The 12,326-nt window shown below is 46.5% G+C and overlaps 1 long non-coding RNA gene across 1 annotated transcript; it reads right to left on the bottom strand.

The window, feature by feature from the left end:
* Window positions 1-9,290: 9,290 nt before the first annotated feature.
* Window positions 9,291-10,060, bottom strand: LOC140403723 (uncharacterized). The gene is made up of 2 exons (XR_011938400.1): window positions 9,723-10,060; window positions 9,291-9,569 (listed from the first exon to the last, which is right to left on the bottom strand). It is a non-coding gene; the product is annotated as an uncharacterized lncRNA (long non-coding RNA).
* Window positions 10,061-12,326: the final 2,266 nt, after the last annotated feature.

Here is a 12,326-nt window from a genome sequence, read left to right as displayed (position 1 = left end):
CAGAACGAGAACAAACAGAGTTGTTATCTCTGGGTTGTTGCCCGTGCCACGTGATAGTGAGATGAGGAATAGGGAGAGAGAGCAATTAAACATGTGGCTACAGGGATGGTGCAGGCGGGAGGGATTCAGATTTCTGGATAACTGGGGCTCTTTCTGGGGAAGGTGGGACCTCTACAGACAGGATGGTCTACATCTGAACCTGAGGGGCACAAATATCCTGGGGGGGAGATTTGTTAGTGTTCTTTGGGGGGGGGTTAAACTAATGCAGCAGGGGCATGGGAACTTGGATTGTAGTTTTAGGGTAAGGGAGAATGAGAGTATAGAGGTCAGGATCTCAGATTTGACATCGCAGGAGGGGAGCTCAGATTTGACGTCGCAGGAGGGGGCCAGTGTTCAGGTAGGTGGTTTGAAGTGTATCTACTTCAATGCCAGGAGTATACGAAATAAGGTAGGGGAACTGGCAGCATGGGTTGGTACCTGGGACTTCGATGTTGTGGCCATTTCGGAGACATGGATAGAGCAGGGACAGGAATGGATATTGCAGGTTCCGGGGTTTAGGTGTTTAAGTAAGCTCAGAGAAGGAGGCAAAAGAGGGGGAGGTGTGGCGCTGCTAGTCAAGAGCAGTATTACGGTGGCGGAGAGGATGCTAGCTGGGGACTCATCTTCCGAGGTAATATGGGCTGAGGTTAGAAACATGAAAGGAGAGGTCACACTGTTGGGAGTCTTCTATAGGCCTCCAAATAGTTCTAGGGATGTAGAGGAAAGGATGGCGAGGATGATCCTGGATAAGAGCGAAAGTAACAGGGTAGTTATTATGGGAGACTTTAACTTTCCAAATATTGACTGGGAAAGATATAGTTCGAGTACAATAGATGGGTCGTTTTTTGTACAGTGTGTGGTGGAGGGTTTCCTGACACAGTTTGTTGACAGGCCAACAAGAGGCGAGGCCACATTGGATTTGGTTTTGGGTAATGAACCAGGCCAGGTGTTGGATTTGGAGGTAGGTGAGCACTTTCGGGACAGTGACCACAATTCGGTGACGTTTACGTTAAGGATGGAAAGGGATAAGTATACACCGCAGGGCAAGAGTTATAGCTGGGGGAAGGGAAATTATGATGCCATTAGACGTGACTTGGGGGGGATAAGGTGGAGAAGTAGGCTGCAAGTGTTGGGCACACTGGATAAGTGGAGCTTGTTCAAGGATCAGCTAATGCGTGTTCTTGATAAGTATGTACCGGTCAGGCAGGGAGGAAGGTGCCGAGCGAGGGAACCGTAGTTTACCAAAGAAGTGGAATCTCTTGTTAAGAGGAAGAAGGAGGCCTATGTGAAGATGAGGTGTGAAGTTTCAGTTGGGGCGATGGATAGTTACAAGGTAGCGAGGAAGGATCTAAAGAGAGAGCTAAGACGAGCAAGGAGGGGACATGAGAAGTATTCGGCAGGAAGGATTAAGGAAAACCCAAAAGCTTTCTATAGGTATGTCAGGAATAAGCGAATGACTAGGGAAAGAGTAGGACCAGTCAAGGACAGGGATGGGAAGTTGTGTGTAGAGTCTGAAGAGATAGGCGAGATACTAAATGAATATTTTTTTGTCAGTATTCACTCAGGAAAAAGATACTGTTGTGAAGGAGAATGCTGAGCTCCAGGTAAATAGATTAGATGGCATTGAGGTACGTAGGGAAGAGGTGTTGGCAATTCTGGACAGGCTGAAAATAGATAAGTCCCCGGGACCAGACGCCCAGGGCTAGTGTGCTGTTATTTCCAACCCTACTTGACCCGTGGTCACAACACAAGTGAAATGATCAATAATTCTTATAAAAATATCCGACGTCTTAAGCCTCTGTCCATGTAATAATTAGTCATCAGGTATGTAAATGTAGTACGGCAGTGTGGCGCAGTGGTTAGCACTGCTGCCTTACATTGCCGATATTCGGGTTCAATCCAGGTCCCTGGTAACTGTCCATGTCGAACTTTGCACATTCGCACCATGTCTGCGTGTGTCTCACCCCCAAAGCCCAAAGATGTGCAGGTGCGTGGATTGACCACGGTAAATGGTCCCTTAATTGAAAACATTATTACTGTTTATTACCATGTACCACAATGAAATATGGAGCAAATACAACATGTTAACCATTAACTAATACTTACTTCACGCTTTAACTTGCCGCCACCCTCCACACACACAGAAGACAGACACACACTGAGAGGTGTAAAGGGGTAACAATCCGAAGCAAATGGAAAAAGTGTCTTGGTGTCAGATTATGTTTTTTTTAAATTTCTCCACACCTCCCTTCACACCAAGTGTGGAGATTAAAGTCTCTGTTTGTAGCCTGTAACGGTCTTGCCTGAAGACTCATTCATGCAGTTTCAAAAATGTAGTCCTGTCAGTTTTTCTGGAGATATACTCCAGGACATGGTCTTTGTTTCCACATATGTAATGCTTTTCGTGTAGATTCTGAAATACAGCAGCTTCTCTGCATAGGGCTGCAGCTCGATTGTTATTGTGCTGCCAGAATCAAAACAGAAACTCGCTAGTGTGTCACACGGGATCAGGTGGCAAGGTGGATACAGAACTGGCTCGGTCATAGAAGGCAGAGAGTAGCAATGGAAGGATGCTTTTCTGATTTGAGTGCTGTGACTAATGGTGTTCCACAGGGATCAGTGCTGGGACCTTTGCTCTTTGTAGTATATATAAATGATTTGGAGGAAAATGTAACTGGTCTGATTAGTAAGTTTGCAGACGACACAAAGGTTCGTGGAATTGCGGATAGCGATGAGGACTGTCAGAGGATACAGCACGATTTAGATTGTTTGGAGACTTGGGCGGAGAGATGGCAGATGGAGTTTAATTCGGACAAATGTGAGGTAATGCATTTTGGAAGGTCTCATGCAGGTAGGAAATATACAGTGAATGGTAGAACCCTCAAGACTATAGAAAGTCAGAGAGATCTAGGTGTACAGGTCCACAGGTGACTGAAAGGGGCAACACAGGTAGTCACGAAGGCATACGGCATGCTTGCCTTCATTGGCCGGGGCATTGAATATAAGAATTGGCAATTCATTTTGCAGCTGTATAGAACCTTAGTTAGGCCACACTTGGAGTATAGTGTTCAATTCTGGTCGCCACACTACCAGAAGGAAGTAGGGGCTTTAGAGAGGGTGCAGAAGAGATTTACCAGAATGTTGCCTGGTATGGAGGGCATTAGCTATGAGGAGCGGTTGAATAAACTCGGTTTGTTCTCACTGGAGCGACGGAGGTTGAGGGGCGACCTGATAGAGGTCTACAAAATTATGAGGGGCACAGACAGAGTGGATAGTCAGAGGCTTTTCCCCTGGGTAGAGGGGTCAATTATGGAGTTTAATCCGGACAAATGTGAGGTAATGCATTTTGGAAGGTCTAATGCAGGTAGGGAATATACAGTGAATGGTAGAACCCTCAAGAGTATTGAAAGTCAAAGAGATCTAGGAGTATAGGCCCACAGGTCATTGAAAGGGGCAACACAGGTGGAGAAGGTAGTCAAGAAGGCATACGGCATGCTTGCCTTCATTGGCCGGGGCATTGAGTATAAGAATTGGCAAGTCATGTTGCAGCTGTATAGAACCTTAGTTAGGCCACACTTGGAGTATAGTGTTCAATTCTGGTCGCCACACTACCAGAAGGATGTGGAGGCTTTAGAGAGGGTGCAGAAGAGATTTACCAGAATGTTGCCTGGTATGGAGGGCATTAGCTATGAGGAGCGATTGAATAAACTCGGTTTGTTCTCACTGGAACGAAGGAGGTTGAGGGGAGACCTGATAGAGGTATATAAAATTATGAGGGGCATAGACAGAGTGGATAGTCAGAGGCTTTTCCCCAGGGTAGAGGGGTCAATTACTAGGGGGCATAGGTTTAAGGTGAGAGGGGCAAGGTTTAGAGTAGATGTACGAGGCAAGTTTTTTACGCAGAGTGTAGTGGGTGCCTGGAACTCGCTACCGGAGGAGGTAGTGGAAACAGGGACGATAGGGACATTTAAGGGGCATCTTGACAAATATATGAATAGGATGGGAATAGAAGGATACGGACCCAGGAAGTGTAGAAGATTGTAGTTTAGTCGGGCAGCATGGTCGGCACGGGCTTGGAGGGCTGAAGGGCCTGTTCCTGTGCTGTACATTTCTTTGTTCTTTGTTCTTTGTATTACAAGGGGGCATAGGTTTAAGGTGCGAGGAGCAAGGTTTAGAGTAGATGTACGAGGCAAGTTTTTTTACACAGAGGTAAGTGGGTGCCTGGAACTCGCTACCGGAGGAGGTGGTGGAAGCAGGGACGATAGTGACATTTAAGGAGCATATTGACAAATACATGAATGGGATGGGAAAGAGCGATAGTTCCGAGGAAGTGTAGAAAATTGTAGTTTATTCAGGCAGCATGGTCGGCACGGGCTTGGAAGACCGGAGGGCCTGTTCCTGTTCTTTGTTCTTTGTTCCAGTACTCTTACAAGCATTCAACCGGGATAGGATCCAATCACCACCTGTTACCAGGAAGAGTACGTCCTTTTGGGCAATACATTGACCGCCACTCAATCAGTCAAACTGAGTCCAACTCATTCTCTCTCTTTCTCTGACCAGACTCTCTCAACTGGTGTTTAAACCAGCACAGGCTGACAAAGTGATTTCTCCTGTAACTTCTGGATTATTCTGCTTGCCTTCAAGACACATGTACATTAATCACCCACGGATCAGAACCCATGGAAAAAAACGACAGGGGTACTAGACCATAAGACCATAAGACATAGGAGTGGAAGTAAGGCCATTTGGCCCATCGAGTCCACTCCACCATTCAATCACGGCTGATTTCAACTCCATTTACCCGCTCTCTCTCCATAGCCCTTAATTCCTCGAGAAATCAAGAATTTATCAACTTCTGTCTTAAAGACACTCAACGTCCCGGCCTCCACCGCCCTCTGTGGCAATGAATTCCACAGACCCACCACTCTCTGGCTGAAGAAATTTCTCCTCATCTCTGTTCTAAAGTGACTCCCTTTTATTCTAAGGCTGTGCCCCCGGGTCCTAGTCTCCCCTGCTAATGGAAACAACTTCCCTACATCCACCCTATCTAAGCCATTCATTATCTTGTAAGTTTCTATTAGATCTCCCCTCAACCTCCTAAACTCCAATTAATATAATCCCAGGATCCTCAGACGTTCATGGTATGTTAGGCCTACCATTCCTGGGATCATCCATGTGAATCTCCGCTGGACCCGCTCCAGTGCCAGTATGTCCTTCCTGAGGTGTGGGACCCAAAATTGCTCACAGTATTCTAAATGGGGCCTAACTAATGCTTTATAAAGCTTCAGAAGTACATCCCTGCTTTTATATTCCAAGCCTCTTGAGAAGAATGACAACATTGCATTTGCTTTCTTAATTACGGACTCAACCTGCAAGTTTACCTTTAGAGAATCCTGGACTAGGACTCCCAAGTCCCTTTGCACTTCAGCATTATGAATTTTGTCACCGTTTAGAAAATAGTCCATGCCTCTATTCTTTTTTCCAAAGTGCAAGACCTCACACTTGCCCCCGTTGAATTTCATCAGCCATTTCTTGGACCACTCTCCTAAACTGTCTAAATCTTTCTGCAGCCTCCCCACCTCCTCCATACTACCTGCCCCTCCACCTATCTTTGTATCATCGGCAAACTTAGCCAGAATGCCCCCATTCCCATCACCTAGATCGTTAATATATAAAGAGAACAGCTGTGGCCCCAACACTGAACCCTGTGGGACACCACTCGTCACCGGTTGCCATTCCGAAAAAGAACCTTTTATCCCAACTCTCTGCCTTCTGCCTGACAGCCAATCGTCAATCCATGTTAGTACCTTGCCTCGAATACCATGGGCCCTTATTTTACTCAGCAGTCTCCCGTGAGGCACCTTATTAAAGGTCTTTTGGAAGTCAAGATAGATAACATCCATTGGCTCTCCTTGGTCTAACCTATTTGTTATCTCTTCAAAGAACTCTAACAGGTTTGTCAGGCACGACCTCCCCTTACTAAATCCATGCTGACTTGTCCTAATCCGACCCTGCACTTCCAAGAATTTAGAAATCTCATCCTTAACAATGGATTCTAGAATCTTGCCAACAACCGAGGTTAGGCTAATTGGCCTATAATTTTCCATCTTTTTCCTTGTTCCCTTCTTGAACAGGGGTGTTACAACAGCGATTTTCCAATCCTCTGGGACTTTCCCTGACTCCAGTGACTTTTGAAAGATCATAACTAACGCCTCCACTATTTCTTCAGCTATCTCCTTTAGAACTCTAGGATGTAGCCCATCTGGGCCCGGAGATTTATCAATTTTTAGACCTCTTAGTTTCTCTAGCACTTTATCCTTTGTGATGGCTACCATATTCAGGAGCAGGCCTTTGGATTTCGGCGGGAGCGGTGCGCAAGTGATTGTGATTTCTAAGATGATAAATAGGAAGAACCCTGACATGACCGACCCTCGTTGATATTGCAATTATCACCATGTTCCGTTATTAACTGATTGTTCATGGTAGACCAGTCACGTGGAAATTAGGCGGATGTATTTCTCCAGCTGTGTGAACAATCACCTGGACAACTTAAAAATTGCCGGGTAGACTCAGTGCTTTCGGGATACTTGGACAATATTGGCCAGTTGATAGCTGGATCTGGAGTAATTACAGTCACATTGCCCCGGATGCCGGCTCGGTTAATAGGCTTTGATGCATCCAATGTCTTCAGACACTAATCTGACAATTTCATGAAGTTAATTAAAGTTACTGAAGACTGATATTTGTTATGGGAGGATGTCAGGTGGCGGCCGAGATTCTTCAGTCGCTCTGGTTGGCCAAGGATCAAACAATTGTGTGGCGAGGTCCCCTTGTCCTTGCACATCTCACTGAAAAAATCTTTTCATTCAATTGTTTTCATTGTTATACAGAACAAAAAATATGAAATAACATACACCCCACGGGCCTTCCCCCTCTCTAGAAGACCAAAGCGAAATCCCACCAGCGCCCCCATCCCAGTTCCAGTGACCCGTCCCAAAGAGATAAGGGCGACCAGCTCCTTAAGATACAAATAAACGGCCTCCAGCTCCGGTGGAACCCTCCAGTTGCTCTCGTCATGGTGAGCTGAACTCCCTCGAGGTACAGGAACTCCATAAGATCCCTCAGCCATACTGAGACACTGAGTGGATAGCCTAACCTCCAGCCCATTAACACCAGCCTTCGAGATATCAGCGAGGTAAAGTCCAAATCATCGGCCCCCACCCCAGTCCACAGATCCGGCAGGTCCAACACCCTGAGCCTGGCCCCGAGGGGACAACATGGCAGTTCAGTTTGTAGGATCGCCGTCATGGTGCCAAAGAAAAAGACCCAGATGCCATTTGCTCCGGACAGGACCAGACGTGAGTACATGGGTAGTCGGTCCCTTCCCACAATGCTCGCACTCCTCCCTCATTACCACAAACAGCCTACACATCCTAGATTTGGTCAAATGGGCGCTGTGCACTACCATCAACTGTATCAGCCCCAACTGTGCAAATGGTGATGTTGCGTTCACCCTATGGAGAACATCACACCACATCTCATCCTCCAGCTCGGACCCTAACTCTTCCTCCCACTTGGCCTTAATCCCCTCCAACCATAATATCTCCTCTGCGATAAGCCACCAGCACCTCCCCAAAGTACTCCCCTTCTCTATTCCTGCCAATAACAAAACCAGCTCCATGACTGTGGAGGTCCAAGCAGCGCCCCCCCCCCCACTCCCCCGCCCGCCCCGAGCACCCCCTCCAGCCCCATCCCCTCACTACTGCCGGTCCATCTGAACTACCGTATTCCGAATCCGAGCTACTAGTCCTGGACGTTCTGTGTTCGCCCCCCGCCTTCCTAACCCTCTCCGACATCAGAGCAACAGACTCTCAATTTCCAAAGCACAAAGATGGGGGGCAGGGGGAGAGGGAGACACTCCTGCCTTAGTCCCCTGTGCGACTGAAAATATCCGGAGCTTACATTATTTATAAAGACACCAGTCTTGTGTAATGACCGACCCCACGCCACAAACGGAGGCGTTCTCCCAAACCGTTCCAACACTGCGGACGAATACCCGCATTGTACCCGATTGATGTCCCGTGGACATCTTGAAGTGTTTAATCAGTCGGGGAATTCAGGGTTACGGAGAACACGCAGCAAATAGGTCTCCTTGACTGTTAACTGAGTAGACTATTATTAAAGAGCGAAGCATTCTCGAATAGTTTTACAACGTTGGTGCTACACTTGAAGGGATGGTTGGTGCTGTTCCTGGCATCCTCGCATGCGCTTTGTTTTGAATGAGAGCAACCCTGTCGCTTATTGTTATTGAGTCACAGTGTCATCGAGTCCCAAAACACATAAACGGCCCTTCAGCCCATCGCGTCTGCGCAGATCAAACACAACCACCTAACTATTCTAACCCCATGTCTCAGCTATTGGACCATAGGCGTGTGATGCCTTGGCATCGCAAGTGCACAGAAAATACTTCTTAAATGTTATGACGGTCTCTGACTCTGCCGCTGCCTGTGTTAGGGAGATGGGATGCGGTGTTAGGCAGCGGGTGTGGAGCATTAGTAAAATGTGTGGGAGTGTTCGGGAGTGGAAATGGAGTGTTAGGGACAGGGAAGGGAATGTTAGGGAAGGGCAGGGAGTGTACCGGAGTTTGGAGGCAGTGTAAGGTGAACGGTGGAGGTGTAGAGAGAGGGAGTGCCAGGAAATATGGATGGAGATTTAGGAAGAGGTGAGTTGGTGTTTGGGCCGGGAATGGAGTGCTGGGCAGATGTTTTAGAGGAGGGAAGGCAGTGTTAGGGTGAGGGGAGTGTGTATTAGGGAGAGAAAAGGAGTGTTTGGCAAACAGGAGGGTTTGGGGAGGGGGAAACATTAGTCATGGGGAAGGAGTGTTTCGGTGTGATGTGGGTATGTTCTGGAGAGGGGAGGGTGTTAGGGGAAGGGCAGAGTTAAGAGGAAACTAGGGAATATTATTGGAGGGCAGCGATATTTGGGAGTGGGAGGACGTGCAACAGAGAGAGGTGGAGTGTAAGGGAGAGGGCAGGGAGAATTTGGGTGAGTGGGTGGATTGTAAGGAGAGAAACTGAGCATTACACACTGCAGGAACGTGCCTAAATATGACCGTAAGATAGAATTCAGATATTGTGAATATTTGAAGCTGTAAGTTGGCATTGTGACCCGACCACTTTTTGACAATTCCTTTCCGGATAAATAAGCTTATACGTGGACCGAAGTGAGAAATGAGACTCGGACAAGAGACATTCGTCAAAGAGGCCAGTTTTATTCACATGATTCAGAAAGCAGTTGATTAGGAGTAATTGCAACTACATTATCCAGCAGAGGCAGAATTACAGAAATCACATTTATTGTCAGTCGCAGCCTCAGGTAAGGACCAGAGTGGGACTTCTTCACTCTGTTACCTCAGGCAGGCTTGCAACACTTGAAAATATTGAAGCATGTTTCGTCCAATCTAACCTCGGTTGTCTTGCAAGCATCTAGTTTGCACTTCCCTCCAGCTGCATGGCATGCCACAGCGCGACCTTGGAAATACAGACAACACAAATCAGCTAACAGAGCACAGATTCTGATCAACTGTGACCCAATTGAAGGACAGCACGGGCAGGGTGAGCTGAGTGTCCTCCTCATGACCATCTGAATGCTCCTACACATTGTGCACTGAGAGATATACTTACCTCCGATTCTATGCGATGAACTCTCGACTCCAACGGCAGAGATGGGCTGTATCAGCACCAAGAACCCAAGTATCAGAAACATCGTTCTCCTTTGATGGCCTCACAGTTACAATGAGATATCTGGAGCACAGGAGCTCTTTATATGTAAACACAGAGCGTCCTGCAGCGAATAGGCACACGTACACATCGCTGGTTGGCTTAATGTTAGACATGGTGAGACGAATTTCAATAACTGCTTCCAAAATTAACTGGAATCAGTAGGCTGTTTATTAATAAATGGAGAGACAGCATTAAATTATTATTAACGAAAGAGAAAATGCTGGAAAATGTCATCAGGTCTGGAAGCATCAGCATGGAGAGAAACAGCTACCGTTTCGAGTCCACTGACTCTTTGTCAGAGCTAACAGGTAGAGAAAGTGGGACGTTTTTATGCTGTGGAGTGAAAATGAAGGATGAGTCATAGCCACAGAAACCCAAGGAAACGGGGTGTCAATGGCCACAGAAAGGAAGAGGAAAGAGTGTTAATGGCAGTCCCCAGAGAGAACAAAAGACGTGAAAGGCCAAACAGCAGTAAAACTAACATCAGAGGGTGAACTGTGACAGATTTAGACGGGGGGGGGGGGGGGGGGTTGAGGGGCGAAGCGGCAATGGGAAGCAAAGAGCAGAAAGGGCAAGGAAAGGTGGATAACATTGGGGGAGGGGGTTTAAATATATATTAAGAAAGACTAGAAATAAAGAAATTGTAAAAAACAGCTAAAATGAAATGGCATGAAAACAAATGGGTCGAGGTGGGGTAGAGCTAATCAGCTGAAGTTGTTGAATTCGATGTTGAGAATGAATGACTGTAGCATGCCTCATCGGAAGATGAGATGTTGTTCCTCCAGTTTGCGTTGAGCCTCACTGGAACATTGTAGCTGGCCAAGGACAGACATGTGGGCATGGGAGCAGGGTCTTTTGTTAAAATGGCAAGCAACGGGAAGGGAAGGGTCCTGAATGCGCACAGACCGAGGATGGTCAGCAAAACGATCACCCAGTCTGTGTTTGTTCTCTCCGATATAGAGGACAACACATCGGGAGCAGCGGATGCAATTGGAAGAGATGCAAGTGAAACGATGCTGAACTTGGAATGACTGTTTTTGGCCTTGGGAACGTGTCGTGGGTGATAGGTGAGGTAGTGGGTATAGTGGAGGTGTAGACTAGATTATCTCTGAGGGAACGGTCTCTGCGGTCTGCTGACAGAGGGTGTGACATCACACTGGGGTTGGCGAAAATGGCGGAGGCTTTGCATACGGAGGCTGGTGGGATGAAATGTGAGAACGAGGGGGACTCTATTGTTGTTCTGGGAGGGAGGGGAGGGGACGAGGGTAGTTGCGCGGGAGATGAAGCGCACATTAGCACCCGGTTTCCCTGGGTTTCTGTGGCTATGACGCATCTTTCATTCTCACTCCACAGTGTAAATATTTCCCACTTTCTCTCTCTCTGTTAGCTTTGACAAAGTGTCATTGGACTCGAAACGTTCGCTCTTTTCTCTCCCACAGATGCTGCCAGATCTGCTGAGAAATTCCAGAGTTTTCTCTTTCGTTTCAGATTCCAGCATCCGCAGTAATTTTCTTTTATTAATCTGACAAAAGCTCATATGAATACTTTCTTATAATTGAAATTACAATCATGCAATAGAGACAGGCCTTTTGCCCATTGTGCATCTTGAATACGCTATCTATTAATTGCTGCTTCCCTCTGTTATTTATTGCTACTCATTAAATATACCCTCTCAATCAATTGTCCAATGTTCCTTGTGAAATACCTCTTGCAGTGACATTTCAGGGAGCATGTCCCAAATACAACAACTATACACAGAAAAGAAACTCTTGCCTTCTTCAATTTGGTTAATTTGACAATTATATAAAATTGTGCTACTGGCTCTCTAATCCTTCACCCTCACCGATCACGCAGGGCACCATTGGGGTGACAGTTGTGGAGCTCTCCTAGCTCTCCTGGGACCAATGTTTATCCATCCTCCAAAATAATCAGCACAATTCTCCGCAGCCAATCGCGTTGCTGTTGATTGCAGCATGTTTTCCGCTGATTGACTATCACGTTTCCTATATTATATCACTGGCAGCCCTTCGAAATTACTTTATTGACTCTGAAGCAGGTTGCTTTCTTCCGTTGAAATATCCTGCAGAAGTCATGGTTTGATTTTCTTTTCCTTCCTGTCTCGTGCATTCCCTTCTCTCTCTCCATTTCCTTTTACTTCCACCCATATACACGCGTCTCCCACTGCCCCTGTCTCCACCTGTCTGCCTCTCGCTCTCGTTACAAATGTGTTTTCAATAATTGTTATTTTTAGAGATACATTTTTTGATTTTCAAAGAGTGTGAGAGGTCGGATTGCAACTACGAAGTAATGTCAATTAACCTTTGTCTTGTCCCCAGCGCCTTATGAGATCTATCCCATAATCCTGCGGGAGGCACGGTAGGAAATTGATGTGGCCTTGACTATCTATCTATCTATCTATTATATATCTGTCTATCTATCCATCTAACTATCTAACTATCCATCAATCTATCTATCTATCTGTCTATCTATCTATCTTTTATCTAT

Source organism: Scyliorhinus torazame, chromosome 29 (genome assembly GCF_047496885.1).
Source record: "Scyliorhinus torazame isolate Kashiwa2021f chromosome 29, sScyTor2.1, whole genome shotgun sequence".
In the NCBI taxonomy this organism is placed as follows: domain Eukaryota; kingdom Metazoa; phylum Chordata; class Chondrichthyes; order Carcharhiniformes; family Scyliorhinidae; genus Scyliorhinus; species Scyliorhinus torazame.
This window is presented reverse-complemented; position numbering and strand designations above follow the sequence as displayed.